Raw genomic sequence first — 14,859 nt, 5'->3', positions numbered from 1 at the left:
TATAAATGGGCGGGGGGAGGAAAAGAAAAACCCCTTATGCATAATAAGATACAACCAATGCAGGAGAAGAGGGGAGTGGGGGGATGCCTTCTTCAAGGATATGTATCTTATGTTTCAAAGCATAAACATGGGCGCCATGATGTCATTCTCCTGCCATGTGCTTCTGTTTGTAAACAAAAATACATGGAGGTTGACAGCTGGTGGGTACCTATACTACTTGAATTTCCTCTTGGAAATAGGTAACTTATTTGCTATAGAACTGTAGAAAACTATTAAAAGAAAAAAACATAATCCAAAAGATTCCTAGACTGATGTAGGTGGAAACCATGTGCCACTTGCTTCCCAGCTCACTTTTGAGATCTGTGCATCTTTCTAAGTTGTTTGAGGTAGAGATTTTATCTGTTAAAATCATATTGGGAACCGATACAACCATTTGCAATGCCCACATGACAACACAGAGAACCTTGCTACAGAAAACTGTGTAAATGGAAGCTGAGGTTTCACAACTTTGTAGCATCTGTCAAAGCCTATGAGCCCAAACAAAGTTTTGCTGACATACGTGGTCATGTAAAAAAAACAAACAAACAAACAAAAACAACAACAGCAGAAAAACTGCAATTGACAACACTAAGCTACCAAGGTCCAATTTCTGAACTGGCAAGAATTTTGACTGGGAAAGTTAAGCTCATGATGAGGTCAGCTATGACCATGTTTTTGATATAGACAATACAGTTTGTCTTGCTAAGAATTCTACCCCATTTAAAAGGATTCCTCCTATACAGATGAAACTGTAGAGCAGTGTAAGAACTTGCTTTGTTGTTATTGTTCCTTGAATGCTGGCTGTGCTTGAATTGCACATTTTTGTATATTTCCATACATACAAGCAGAAAAAAGTCATCTGTAAGAAGAAATGTATATATGCCCACAAATTATTCTTAAGCTGCTATTTTGTACAACATGCCATTTTGTAGGGCTGTGCAATCACGACAGTGCTCTCAGATCCAACACTGGCCATTTTGGAAAATGTCGGATTAATTTTGACAAAACTTTTATAGGGTTCTGTTGTATCGGAAATGCCAGAATGCATTCTCTATTGTGTCAGATTTCTGTCGGAATTGTCAGAGTTAAAAAGAGCTTTGAGGGCTTCTAGAAGCCAAGGAAACAACGTTGGCATAGCAATTGCCTGATTTGGAACAGGCTGGTGGGGTGGTGGTGGTGGTGGTGGAGTGGGGAAGAGCTTGGAGTGACAGATCAACCTTCTCATTTTCAATCCATTGTGTCAAATGGTTTGAGTCTTGCATTCAAATCACAGTACTTCTAGAGAGGGACATAAATCTCTTTATTATGCTTGCTCAACTAACCTTTTTACTTTTTCTGTTCCTCATCAGATATTTGGCTGTGTAGACTATTGGATGGTTTGAAAATTTAGAGTTTTAAAAATTCTGGTCAAAGATTTTGCACCTGAATATTATTGAATATTATTGAATATAACACAGGGTGACGAAATGAGTGTACTATTCCTTCTATATGAAAGCAAGGAGAACCCCCCTCCCCCCCAAAAAAACATGATAGATGGTCAGAGTAGGGGCTTCAATTCCACAACTTTTTGTAACTGCTGTGAAGCAAAGCAGTTATGGAACTTTTGGCAAGGTTTCACAACTTTTTAAAAAAATCATTAAAGATCAATGGGTGGACCAATCTCCTTGAAAGTGCACACATTTAACGCTAGCAGTGTTTATTACCACCAAGTGAAATTTCAGAGCTGTCTGCCAAGTTATTCTACAGTTATTACATTTTTATGTTTTCCATTTATTACTATGGGGGGAAATTCAACATCAGAAATTCTGACTGACAATCTGACATGATTTGATTATCCAACTATTTTAAAGGATCCTCATTCCAATTCTAATAATTTTCATATTGGATCAGATTGTGATGGATTAGATCCAACATTTTTTCTGGTGCACAGGCCTACCATTTTGCAACTGGATCCACATTCCAAACTGCCATTTTGTGAATGACTCCACCTCCCCAAGCAGCCATGTCATGCTTGTAGCTCCCAAGACTCTGGCAAAAATATGGAGTTTGTGGAAAACTTAAGTCTGCCCACAGTGATGTACATAAGGAGTGTACATATTTCATTGAATGTTTGAAATTTAGCAAATGTTACAGGATATTATCTCATCTTATTATTCTCACCTTATTAATGAACACAAGGAGTGTACATGTTTCTTTGAATGCCTCCAGTTTGGTGAATCTGAATACTGACAATCCTAGATGTGTAAAACAAGCAGAAACAAACAAACAAAAAAACAAACAAAAAACCACCTCAGAGATACATCAGCAAATGCTCACAGTTTCATTCAAGTATTGCCTTGTAAGTATTCATTTGTGTATATCTAGGAAGCAGGGATGTTTCTTTGCTTTATTTATTTTTCAGCATTTCTAGCCTGACTTTCTAAAAAATAAAATAAAATACTGAAGGTGACATACAGCAATGAATGCTGACATTTACAAATTCACCATGTCAGCATTTAAGACACCTCAATCTCATTTCTCTCCTGGCTGAAGGAAAGACTCCAGGTCCAGTTGTACAACAAGCCAAGGAGAAAAAGGCTTTTTGGAGAAGTTGTGAGTGTAGCCACACACAGTTCCCCTGTTTTCTCAGGCAGAGAAAGAATTAAAAAGACTTCTGGTGTGCAAGCACAGGAGGACACATAGGAAGGTGTATGTGATTCAGCTGCTCCAAGAAAACCACCATAATATGCATAATAATGTAGAGGGGAAACTACTGCCTTTAGAGATTTCTAAATTCCATTCCAGGACTCTGTTCTTCACCAGGATGTTTTCCACCATCCAGTAAAGTTTTCCACCATCCCAAGAGGTTTACAGCCCTCCAGCTGAGGTCCAAGACCATGGAAATCAAATATGGACAAAGAAAACTGGTTTGTATCTTGAACAGTTTAATCAAAGATCTCTGTATCTTACAATGGGAATGAAGAACACTGAAAATGTCTAATCTATTAAATAATATTGCTGGTCTACGACCGAAATAAAGTTTTACTTACTATTAAATAAATCAAGGTCTTCAGCAAAGCACTATTGACTGGTACTTTGACATCAGTTATTCAGAGAACAAAACAGTCACCTAGAGAGAAAGCATAAGCGATATCCCTGAAGTCCACATACTGTATCATGGACTCAGCCTAGATCTCATTTTCTCCATTTTCTCTGTTCCTCTGTTGCTCTCATCCCATCCCACCCCCCACAAAATTGAAACACAGCAGCAGAATAAAGGCACTAGAGGCTACTCTGGACTCATTTGCACAATTCAGAAATGGCTTCTCATTTATCTAACTTTTTCTAATAAAGAACGGAGTTGAAATCCCCATATTTGTGTTTGTGTTTGCCAGCTGGCTACGGTGACCTGCAAGGCACAGTTGTTTGTAGGGATTTCAGGTAAGCCAAGAGGTTAAATTTCCTTGTGGATGGTGGGGGAAGTCCCAATTACACATCCAAGTACAAGAAGGCCTCGTGGCAATGGCCACTACAAAAAAGAATGTACATTCATGAATGAGCATTCCTTGGCTGCATGGGCCACCAGCATAACTTTGGACTCTTCCCAATTTGCTTTCTCGGTCTCTCCTCTGACCATTGTAACCTGTTCTAACCCACTGCTAAAATCTCTCTTTCTTTTGAATAACTCTGCATGTAAATTAAAGTCTCAAACTCATCCTTTCTTCCCCCTCCCTTCTCCTGCATTTATAGTCTTAAGCCAAGCCTGCACAACAAAAGGCCTAGGGGCTGGATCAGACCCACAAGAGCTTTTTTGTGGGTCTGCGGGTAGGAATATCCTCCAGCAGCAGCACCCCAGTAAGGCAGAGGGTCACCATTTGGGTCAGTTCCCTCTTCTCCAAGGAGGCCATTCTCTATTCTCTCTGAAACTACCTTACAGCACCATGCTGTGCATGTCTACACAGAAATATTCCCACAGTGTTCCCAGTGAGGCTGACCCCAAGCACGTCTGCCTTAAGTCATTCCTTTACTGTCCATGCAAGCGATCCATGGCAGGCAGGATCTTTACTTGCATTTTATTTCTCTCATAGGAACATAGGAAGCTGCCATATACTGAGTTAGACCATAGGTCCATCTAGCTCAGTATTGTCTACACAGACTGGCAGCAGCTTCTCAGCCTTATCTTGGAGATGCCGGGAAAGGAACTTGGAACCTAGATGTTCTTCCCGGAGCGGCTCCATCTCTTAAGAGGAATATCTTACAGTGCTCACACATCTAGTCCCATATGCAAACAGGGCAGACCCTGCTTAGCTAAGCGGACAAGTTATGCTTGCTAACACAAGACCAGTTTTCCTATGCCTATTCCCCACTTCTTATTTCCCTCAATTTAGAGATTTATTTAAAACTAGCTGGGCTGGGCACAGAATTGCATCCGCACATCCTCCCACCGCCCATCTAGTTGCATCCACCCACTGCCACAGATGCCAATTTCTTTCTCCGCTCTCCCTCCCGCCTGCCACCATTTTCTTGCCCACCTGCTACCGCCATTTTCTCCCCCCCACCGCCGTTGCCATTTTCTCTGCCCCTGCTGTCGCCATCTTTTTCTCCTGCTCCCCTTCCCACCTGTCCTCCACCGTTTTGTCCCCCCCGCCTCACCTCCAGTGCAGCCACTTTCCTCTTCCCCTGCCAGTAGCTTGCTTGCGAATTCTCGCGAGAGCTGCCACACATGGGATTAGTGACATCTACGCCTAAGAGAAATATATAGAGAGATTTACCAGATTATCAGCATTCACTGTAATGTATACAATAGATTCTGAATTACTTTTTACAAGGTAAGGTAAGAATATGTTTGGAATTCTAAAGTGTATATTTGATAGCCTGCCATTTTGAATGTGTGACCAAATCCTAAATCAGAGCTTAAATATTTAGCAAAGTTGCCCTGCAAAGGCCTTTTTAAAAAAGCAATTACAAATTGGAGAGAAAGTGCTAAAGAGACAAGTAGCTGGGAAATATACCTCCCCATATTTGCCCATCAGTAAGAATGTTTATCAAGGGCGGCGGGGAATAAGTAAAACATTTTGGACTCAGATTCTCCCTTATCCACCTCTTCATCCATTCCAAGAAGAGGGAGATGGTGCGGGTAGAACCAGGGCAGACTAAGGGATTTTTCCTTTTGCATGTTTATTTTATTGACTGAGGCTTGTTTATTTTATTGATTTAAAACATTTATATCACACATTTTAATATCATGTGCAATTTGGCCCTCAGCATATATACAGTTACATGAATTAGCCATCAAAGAGCTGACACAGTTCCCTGGTGAAACAGAAGTCATCAGTGAGTCAGCAGGAGAGGAGCACTTTAATAGCTTTTTCCTTGTCTTGCCAAAAGAATTCCACACAATTTTCCTTCATTCATCAGACATTTAAGCATGGATAAGTCCCTTGGAACTCAGTGTAGCTTAATACTTAAATTGTGTGCTGGGCAAATTGTAGTCAAAGGCTAAGTCGGTAATACCAAGTCATAACAACAGGCTAAGTTAGTAATAGCTTAAGTTAGTAAATGCATCCAGACTAAGTTAGTAATAACCAAATCCCATGGAAATTTAAGGGATGTATGTTAGTCCTGATTGACTTGTCTCATTGATTTAAATGGTGCTTATTCGTGTCTAACTAGACTGGATGCTGCCCATAGCCTCTTTAAATATCTAGCAGAGTTTTCTCAGAAATAATAAGAAAGCAAAATATGGCAGGCAGCCTTTTGTAGTGTTCCTGCTATGTGGAAGACAGAATCTGCAGTCATAAGAACATAAGAACAGCCCTGCTGGATCAGGCCCAAGGCCCATCTAGTCCAGCATCCTGTTTCGCACAGTGGCCCACCAGATGCCGCTGGAAGCCACAGGCAGGAGTTGAGGGCGTGCCCTCTCACCTGCCATTACTCCCCTGCAACTGGTACTCAGAGGCATCCTGCCTTTGAGGCTGGAGGTGGCCCACAGCCCTCCGACTAGTACCCATTGATAGACCTCTCCTCCATGAAGTCATCCAAACCCCTCTTAAAGCCATCCAGGTTGTTGGCTGTCACCACATCCTGTGGCAGAGAGTTCCACAAGTGGATCATGCATTGTGTGAAAAAGTACTTCCGTTTGTTGGCCCTAGACCTCCTGGCAATCAATTTCATGGAGTGACCCCTGGTTCTAGTGTTGTGTGAGAGGGAAAAGAATTTCTCTCTCTCTCCACTTTCTCCACACCATGCGTGATTTTATAAACCTCTATCATGTCTCCCCGCAGTGGTCTTTTTTCTAAGCTAAAAAGCCCCAGGTGTTGTAGTCTTGCCTCATAAGAAAGGTGCTCTAGGCCCCTGATCATCTTGGTTGCCCTCTTCTGTACCTTCTCCAGTTCAACAATGTCCTTTTTAAGATGTGGTGACCAGAATTGTACTCAGTACTCCAAGTGTGGTCGCACCATAGTTTTGTATAAGGGCATTATAATGTTAGCCGCTTTATTTTCAATCCCCTTTCTAATGATCCCTAGGATGGAATTGGCCTTTTTCACAGCTGCTGCACATTGAGTCGACACTTTCAATGATCTGTCCACCACAACCCCAAGATCCCTCTCCTGGTCCGTCACCGACAGCTTGGATCCCATCAGCATATACTTGAAGTTGGGGTTTTTCATCTCAATGTGCATCACTTTACACTTGCTAACATTGAACCGCATTTGCCATTTTGTCGCCCACTCCCCCAGTTTGGAGAGATCCTTTTGGAGCTGCTCACAATCCATTTTGGATTTCACTACCTGGAAGAGTTTGGTATCATCTGCAAATTTGGCCACATCGCTGCTTACCCCTGCTTCTAGATCATTTATGAATAAATTAAAAAGCACCAGTCCCAGTACAGATCCCTGGGGGACCCCACTTCTTACTTCCCTCCATTGTGAAAACTCTCCATTTATACCTACCCTCTGTTTCCTGTCTTTCAACCAGTTAGCAATCCACACATGTACTTGTCCCTTTATCCCATGACAGCTAAGTTTCCTCAGGAGTCTTTGATGAGGAACTTTGTCAAAAGCTTTTTGGAAGTCCAGGTAGACTATGTCAACTGGATCACCTTGATCCACACACTCGTTGACACTCTCAAAGAAGTCCAAAAGGTTGGTGAGGCAAGATTTACCTTTGCGGAAGCCATGCTGGCTCACTCCCAGCAGGGCCTGTTCTTCTAGGTGCTTTACAATGCTATCCTTGAAGATGCTTTCCATCAATTTGCCTGGAACGGACATTAGGCTAACCGGCTTGTAATTTCCCAGATCGCCCCCTGGATCCCTTTTTGAATATTGGTGTTACATTTGCTACTCTCCAGTCCTCTGGTACAGAGCCCGATTTCAGGGATAAGTTAAATATTTTAGCAAGGAGGTCGGCAATTTCACATTTGAGGTTTAAAAAAAAAATCTGTATGGCATTCCCCCTTAATTGACACCTTTGAATCTGTCTCCATTTGTCACATCAAACTACTTATTATAAGAGATGACACATTATAAATACTACAGAGATTCATTTTACATCTGGGGACTCTGATAATTAAAGATATCAGATCACTACCTTTAGAGCAATTACATAGGCCCTCCTCTCCCCTCCATCACTTACCATGAGATGTGAAGGACAAGATGTATTCATGCAGAGATACCCCTCTGCTTTGGTTTGGGCTGTTTTATCACTTGTCCAAAAATAAAAAATCAAAAATCACCCACCCTCACATTTGTTCAGAGTAAGGCTATGTAGGCTCAGGCTGTAGTACTGTTTTGTAGATTCTGTGAAATCATTTCTTCCCCCACTGTTCAAACTAAAATCTGGCCAATAAACTAATCTGCAAGAGAAGCAAATTGCTGTCCCGATTCATGTGAATTCTTATCATCGCCTCATTTGAAAAAGTCTGCCTTTTCGCAAGGAGTGGCAAGGTGCTGATAAAATGCCCATAAGCACAGCATATTTGATGCTGCAGCTCTCTAGCCATTGTTACTTCCCATTAAGTAGCTCAGCTTTAAGTAACACCAAGCTTGCCAACTGAGCATGAAGGGTGGAGGGTAAAGGCAGGCGACGGGGAGCACGAAAAAGAAAAAAGCCAGAGTAGTGCAACTGTGATTTATTGTAGAAATCTCTCATAAAACACAGTATTTGAATTTCTCATAAATCTCTCCAAACTCTTAATTATTTCAAACCTAAATTCTTCTTTAGAGGAGCTGTGGAATAAGAGAACTAAGCAACAGGATTTCTAAGAATGCTTTAATGCATGACCCGAGAGGCTTTCAGTGTGCACCAAAAGGTGGGAAGTCTGGATGTGACAACATGTGTTTGCAAACACATGGATCCTTCACATACGCTTGTCAGCGAGCAATGATTTGCTGCAGAAGGGGTTCCCAAACTTGGGTCCCCAAATGTTGTTAGACTACAACACCCATCAATTCCAGCCACAATGGAAAAGGCCATTATCTCTGGGAAGGATGAGAGTTGTAGTCCAACATAAGGGTATCCAAGGATGGGAACCCCTGGTCCTTAATTACTGCACAGTTAGTGACAACCCTCCATTTGCTGCCACACAGGGTGTGAATGGGCCTTGAAGATGGCTGCACACTCGAAGGCACTGAGAAGGTGTGGTTGCTGCATCTTGTTGCTTGCTGCTAGTCCTTTTTTGCTTTGGGGCAAAACTATAGTCTTGTTTGCTATAGTGGAGGCAGATGAAAAGGATGTATAAAAGGAACCATGAGGTGGGAGCAACTGCAGTCTCACCCTTTCTTAGCGCTTCAGAGCTTTTCAAGGCAAAAAGCACCAGGCAGAGGTCCAGTCGAATATTTACCAGCCAGAAATACCATCCACGCAGTAGGGCAGAAGATGTGTTGATGCAGAAAATACCTATGAACAGTCACATGAGTATGCACCCAATCAGAGGTGCACCTAGGTAATTTTGGAGCCTGGAGCCAAAGGTCTTTGGAGGCCCCCACCCCCACTGCAAGTTAAGCAGCATCTTCCTACACCCCCCCCCCCATGACACACACAATATTTTAAACACATGGGTTCTTGAGGGCACAAACAGCAACTGAACTCACAAGAATGTAAGAATATAAAACAGGTATTTTCATGCAAATATGCAGTAGCAGAAACATTTCAAATGCAATTTAACAGATTCCCATCTCACATATTTCTTTCCCCACTCTCCACTCTGTCTCTAAAGCAGCGGTCATGCACAGCCACCTGGCACGGATCACAATCATGCTTGGCAGTGTGGCGACTACACCACCCAGGACAGACTAAAGAGGATATGGGGGCCCCCAGGGTGTGTGGAGGCCCTGAACTTTGGCCTGGAAGTCCAGGGGTAAGAGCACCTCTGCACCTAATATCCATGATTCTTTTACTTCAGATAAAGATAAGGAGACTCATACATACATTGTGCATGATAAATATGTGAGCTGGAATACTTGGATTAGAGAATGTCCAACATGTAGAGATGTGTAGAGCTACGTGATCATTTACTTCCTTCCAGGCATGTAGTTCAAGAGCTACTAGAAAATGTGTCAGACCAATGGACTGTGTAGCTATCTTGTCTTGGACATCACTCTTCTGAGTCTTGGGCAGAGATAATTCAATCTCTAAGATTAGAAGTGACACAATCAGATTTACTCTGAGCATCAATCTTAGAACCATGTGAAAAGAATAGGCTGTGTCACTGAATTAGGACATCTCCACCATGCTCTTGTACTATGATCAAGAGGACCGTTCAGAAGACACAACACAACTGTTTCCCCTGCTCTAATCTGCAGGACCCAAACAAGTCACAATGACATTTCTGCAGTACCTTTTCTGCTTATGGTTTTGTACGTCTCATTTAACTTTGGCACAATCGTTTCCTTCAGAGCAGTTCTACTGAAGCCAGCAGAACTACTTTGGAGAACATATGAAGTTGCCTTATAAAAGGGTATCCCAATCCATGGTAAGAACATAAGAAGAGCCCTGCTGGATCAGGCTTAAGGCCTATCTAGTCCGGTATCCTGTTTCACACAATGGCCCACCAGATGCCTCTGGGGAGTCTAGAGGCAAGAGGTATGTGCAATCTATAGATTAATTATGTGCTGTGTGAAAAAGTTCTTCCTCATGTCCGTCATAAATTTCCTAACCTTCTGTTTCATGGGATGACCCCTGGTTCTAGTCTTGTGAGAGAGGGAGAAAAATTTCTCTGTCCACCTTCTCCACTCCATGCATAATTTTATGAACCTTGACCATGTCTCCCCTTAGCTGCCTCTTTTCCAAGGTAAAGAGCCCCAGATGCTGTAGCCTTGCCTCATAAAGAAGGTGCTCCAGGCCTCTGATCATCTTGGTTGCCCTCTTCTGCACCTTTTCCAGTTCAATATCCTTCTTAAGATAAGGTGACCAAAGCTGTATGCAGTACTTCAGATGGGGCTGCACCATAGATTTGTACAATGACATTATAAAATTAGCATTTCCCCCCAATCCCCTTCCTAATGATACCTAGCATGGAATTAGCCTTTTTCACAGCAGGTACAGCCACACACTGAATCAACACTTTCAATGAGCTGCCCACTACGACCCCAAGTTCTCTCTCCTGGTCAGTCACCAACAGCTTGGATCCTGTCAGTGTATATGTGAACTTGGTGTTTTATGCCCCAATGTGTATCACTTTATAATTGCTTACATTAAACTGTATTTGCCATTTTGTTGCCCACTCCCCCAGTTTGGAGAGATCTTTTTGCAGCTTCTCACAATCTTTTGTGGATTTCACTACCAAATAGTTGTGTCATCTGCAAATTTGGCCACTTTGCTGCTTACCCCAACTTCTAGATCATTTATGAACATGTCAAAGAGCACAGGTCTCAGGACCAATCCCTGGGGGACCCCACTTCCTACCTACCTCCATTGTGAAAACTCTCCATTTATTCCTACTCTCTGTTTCCTGTCCCTCAACCAGGTACCAATCCAAACATGAACTTGTCCCCTTATCCCATGACTGCTAAGTTTACTCAAGAGCCTTTGGTGGGGAACTTTGTCAAAAGCTTTTGGGAAGTCCAAGTATACTATTTATACTTTTATCACCTGGAAACTGGCAATTTCACATTTGAGTTCCTTAAGAACTTTTGGGTGGATGCCATCTGGCCCTGATGATGTGTTAATTTTTAGTTTTTCAGGGCAGTTTAGAACATCTTCCCTTGTCATCTCAAATTGGCCCAGTTCTTCAGCCGCTAAACCTGAAAAGCTCAATTCTAGAGAGGGTCAGTATCCTCTACCGTCAAGACAGATGCAAAGAACCCATTCAGCTTCTCTGCAGTCTCCTTATATCCTTCTTAATAATCCATTTCACACCCTCATCATCTAAGGGGCCAACCACCTGCTTGGCAGGTTTTCTGCTGCTGATATATTTAAAGATTTTTTTTGTTATTCCCCTTGACACTTTTAGCTATATGCTCTTCAAACTCTCTTTTTGCATCCCTTATTAACTCCTTGCATTTCCTTTGCCAGAGTTTATGTTCCTTCCCATTCTCTTCATTTGGGCAGAACTTCCATTTTCTGAAGGAAGTCTTCTTCCCTTTTATAGCTTCCCTGGCTCTTCTTGTCCTGGCATCCTCCTGAACTTGGTGGTACCTTTCCTCCTTCTTGGTATACATTCCAACTGTGCTTCTAGTATTGTGGTTTTAAATAAGTCCCATGCTTTCTGGAGTGATTTGACCCTCCTGACTTTCCCTTTCAACTTCCTTCTTACAAGTCCCCTCATTTTTGAGAAGTTTCATCTTCTGAAGTCCAACACATCTGTGCTGGACTTCCTTGACAATTCTCCACTCTCATATATGCTGAGTTGCATCACACTATGGTCACTGCTACCCAATGGTTCTGCAACTCTGACATCTCTCACCAGGTCCTGGGCACCACTCAGGATAAAATCCAAGATTGCCAACTCTATGGTTGGGTTTGCAACTAACTGTTCTAAAGCACAGTCATTTAGCATGTTTAGAAATTTGGCTTCTCTTTCATTTCATGAATGTGAATTTTCCCAGTCTATGTGTGGGTAGTTGAAGTCACTCATTATTACTGCACTGTCCTTCTTTGATGCCTCTTGTTTGTTTCTCCAACTCCAGGTCACTCTCAGCACTTTGATTCGGAGGGTGATAGCACATCCCTAGTTACACATTTCAGTCCTCGTAATGTTGCCCATAATGTTTCTGTGGAGGACTCGGGTCCACGTAGGTTTTCTAGCTTATTAGAATCTATCCCTTCTTTGATATTCAGTGCCACTCCTCCCCCAATCCTCCCCTCCCTGTCCTTTCTGTAGAGTTTATATCCAGGAATAATTGTGTCCCACTGGTTCTCACTGTTCCACCAGGTTTCCGTTACATATATATTTTCATTAGTAACTAAGTACTCGAGCTCACCCATCTTGACTCGGAGGCCTCTGGCATTGGTATTTAGACACCTGTACGCCAAATCCCTCACCTGCTGTTGTTGTGTGCTATTCTCAATACCATCAGTTGACCCATTTGGTAAGCTGTCTTGTGTCTCCTTCTGCTCAACTCCTGGGTCTACTCCATCCCCTTCTGGTTTATCCAAAACATGTTCACCCTCACACCTTAGGGAATTTTTAAATTTTAGTGTGTTTTTAATGTGTTTTTATCTATTATGATTTTTATCTTTTTATGAATTTTAAATGTGTTATATTTTATGTTTTAATGTTTTAGATTTTTATACTAGGTGGTATATAAATTCAATAAATAAATAATAAATAATTTTGCTGGCTGAAGCAGATATCACCCAGTTCCTGTCGGCAATTCCCCAGGTACTCCAGATGTTGCTGAACTACAACTCCCATCATCCCCAGTCACAATAAATTGTAGCTAAGGATGATGGAAGTTGTAGTTCAGCAATATTTGGAGTATCACAGGTTGGGAACCCCTGCCTTATACTGTGACAGACCACTGAACTATCTAAATCAATATTGGTATTGGATTGCATGGTGGCATCACAGCTCCAAGAGATTCTGGATGAAACTGATCACTTATGTCATTTCCAATCTGGGATGGATACTGCCTTTGTCACTCTGGTAGATGGCCTGTGCTGGGAGATAGGCAGGAGAAATTATTCCTTTTGGACCTCTTAGTGGCTTTCAATACCTTTGGCCATGGTATTCTTCTAGGTCATATCTCTGGGTTGAGGAGCCACAATTTTATGGTGGTTGCAGTCCTACCAGGAGGGCCATGCCCCAAAGAGTGTGCTAGAGAAAGCCTGCCCTTTCTCTTGGCCATTGGCCTGTGGAGTGCTACAGGGTTCTATTTTGTCCCCCACACTATGAATAGTAACATCATTAAACCTCTAACATCATTAAACCTCTAGGAGAGGTCATCCACAAGTATGAGCTGTGGTGTCATCAGCGATGATACCCTGTGATGATACCACAGCTCATACTTGCGGATGTCCCAGCCAATACCTAGAAGGGACTGATGTCCTGAACCAGAAGCCTGTTCTGGGTTGGATGGAGGCAAGCAAACTGAAATATAATGCAGATAAGACAAAGGTGCTCTGGGTCAGTGGAACTGGTAATCCAAGTAGTGAGGTAAATCTGATATTAGATGTGGTTACATTTCCCCTGAAAGACTGAGTACATGGCTTTGGGCTTCTCCTGGACCCAACACTGTCTCAGGAGACTAGGAGGTGGTGTTGTCTAGAAATGTCTTTCACCAATTTTGGTTGATATTACATCAGTGACCCTACTTGGAGAAATGGGATCCGATCTCTATTAATCATGCATTGGTTATATCTGTCTTTGATTAGTACAGCACACTCTACAAGGGGCTACCACTGAAGGTTATTCAGTCGGTTCAGAATGCTGATACAAGGATGATTGTGGATGCTAGTCACTACACAAGCATTACTTCCATTGGAAAACTCCCTTTGGAAAGCATGGGAGATAATAACTCATAGGAATACAAAATGACTAGAGTCACCGAGAGATTTGGTGGCCATTTGAGCGGTCAGCACAGTGCTTGTCCACCATGCTGATGACTCAAATGGCTGCTGCACATGCATGAAGGCCAGCTGAGCAGCAAGGGCAGGGCAGCCTCCCCATTGCATAGGCCTCCTTGGCTTCCATAGGATGCCAGGTGCTAGTAGCAGTGATAGTCACCATTTTAAAAGATATTCTCTTCCTTTGCCACTGCCACCAGCCCCCCGCCTGGAACCACTGCCACCAGACGAATGCTTAAACTGGAAGTCCATTTTACTAGTATTTTAAACAAACAAACAAACAAACAAACTATTGTCCACACTAATTGTGGCTTTCCAGAGTTTCAGACAGAGAAGGGCCTTTTCCAACCCTATCTGAAGATGCTGGGATCTACTGTAGGCAATGTAAGTGCTCTACTGATGATCTATGGCCCCTATCCTTACAATACTTTGAGAATGGCAGCTGACGATTCCCACCAGTTGACTGCATGGTTCAGCTCTTGTGCTTCATTCATAGCCTGCAGTTTCCAGAGGAAGGTAGGGCTAGGTTTGAACCAGAACTCGCCATGGTTTGCTTACCCCAGGAACAGGTTTCTAAAAAGGAAAGCTGCCATCTGCCCACTATTTTTATAGTTTGTTCCTATTTCAGGAGCAATCATCATCATCATCATCATCATCATCATCATCATCATCATCATCCCCCAGTGAGGCACTACCTTGGCGTGGTTGTGGGGCTTGCGTGCTCTGAGGAAGGTGAAAGCTATGCTAGAGGTCCAACCATACTGGACAGGTCTCACCAGAGGAGCCAGACAACACAACAATGTGGTGAGACGTAACTTTAATAAATCTATACCG

General features: G+C 42.6%; 1 pseudogene; it reads right to left on the bottom strand.

The window, feature by feature from the left end:
• Positions 1–213: 213 nt before the first annotated feature.
• On the bottom strand, positions 214–859 carry LOC128350567 (P2Y purinoceptor 14-like; annotated as a pseudogene).
• Between the last annotated feature and the right edge of the window lie 14,000 nt (positions 860–14,859).

Source organism: Hemicordylus capensis, chromosome 3 (assembly GCF_027244095.1).
Source record: "Hemicordylus capensis ecotype Gifberg chromosome 3, rHemCap1.1.pri, whole genome shotgun sequence".
Lineage (NCBI taxonomy): Eukaryota > Metazoa > Chordata > Lepidosauria > Squamata > Cordylidae > Hemicordylus > Hemicordylus capensis.
Note: the sequence above shows the minus strand (reverse complement) of the source record. Positions and strands in the feature narration are given on the sequence as shown.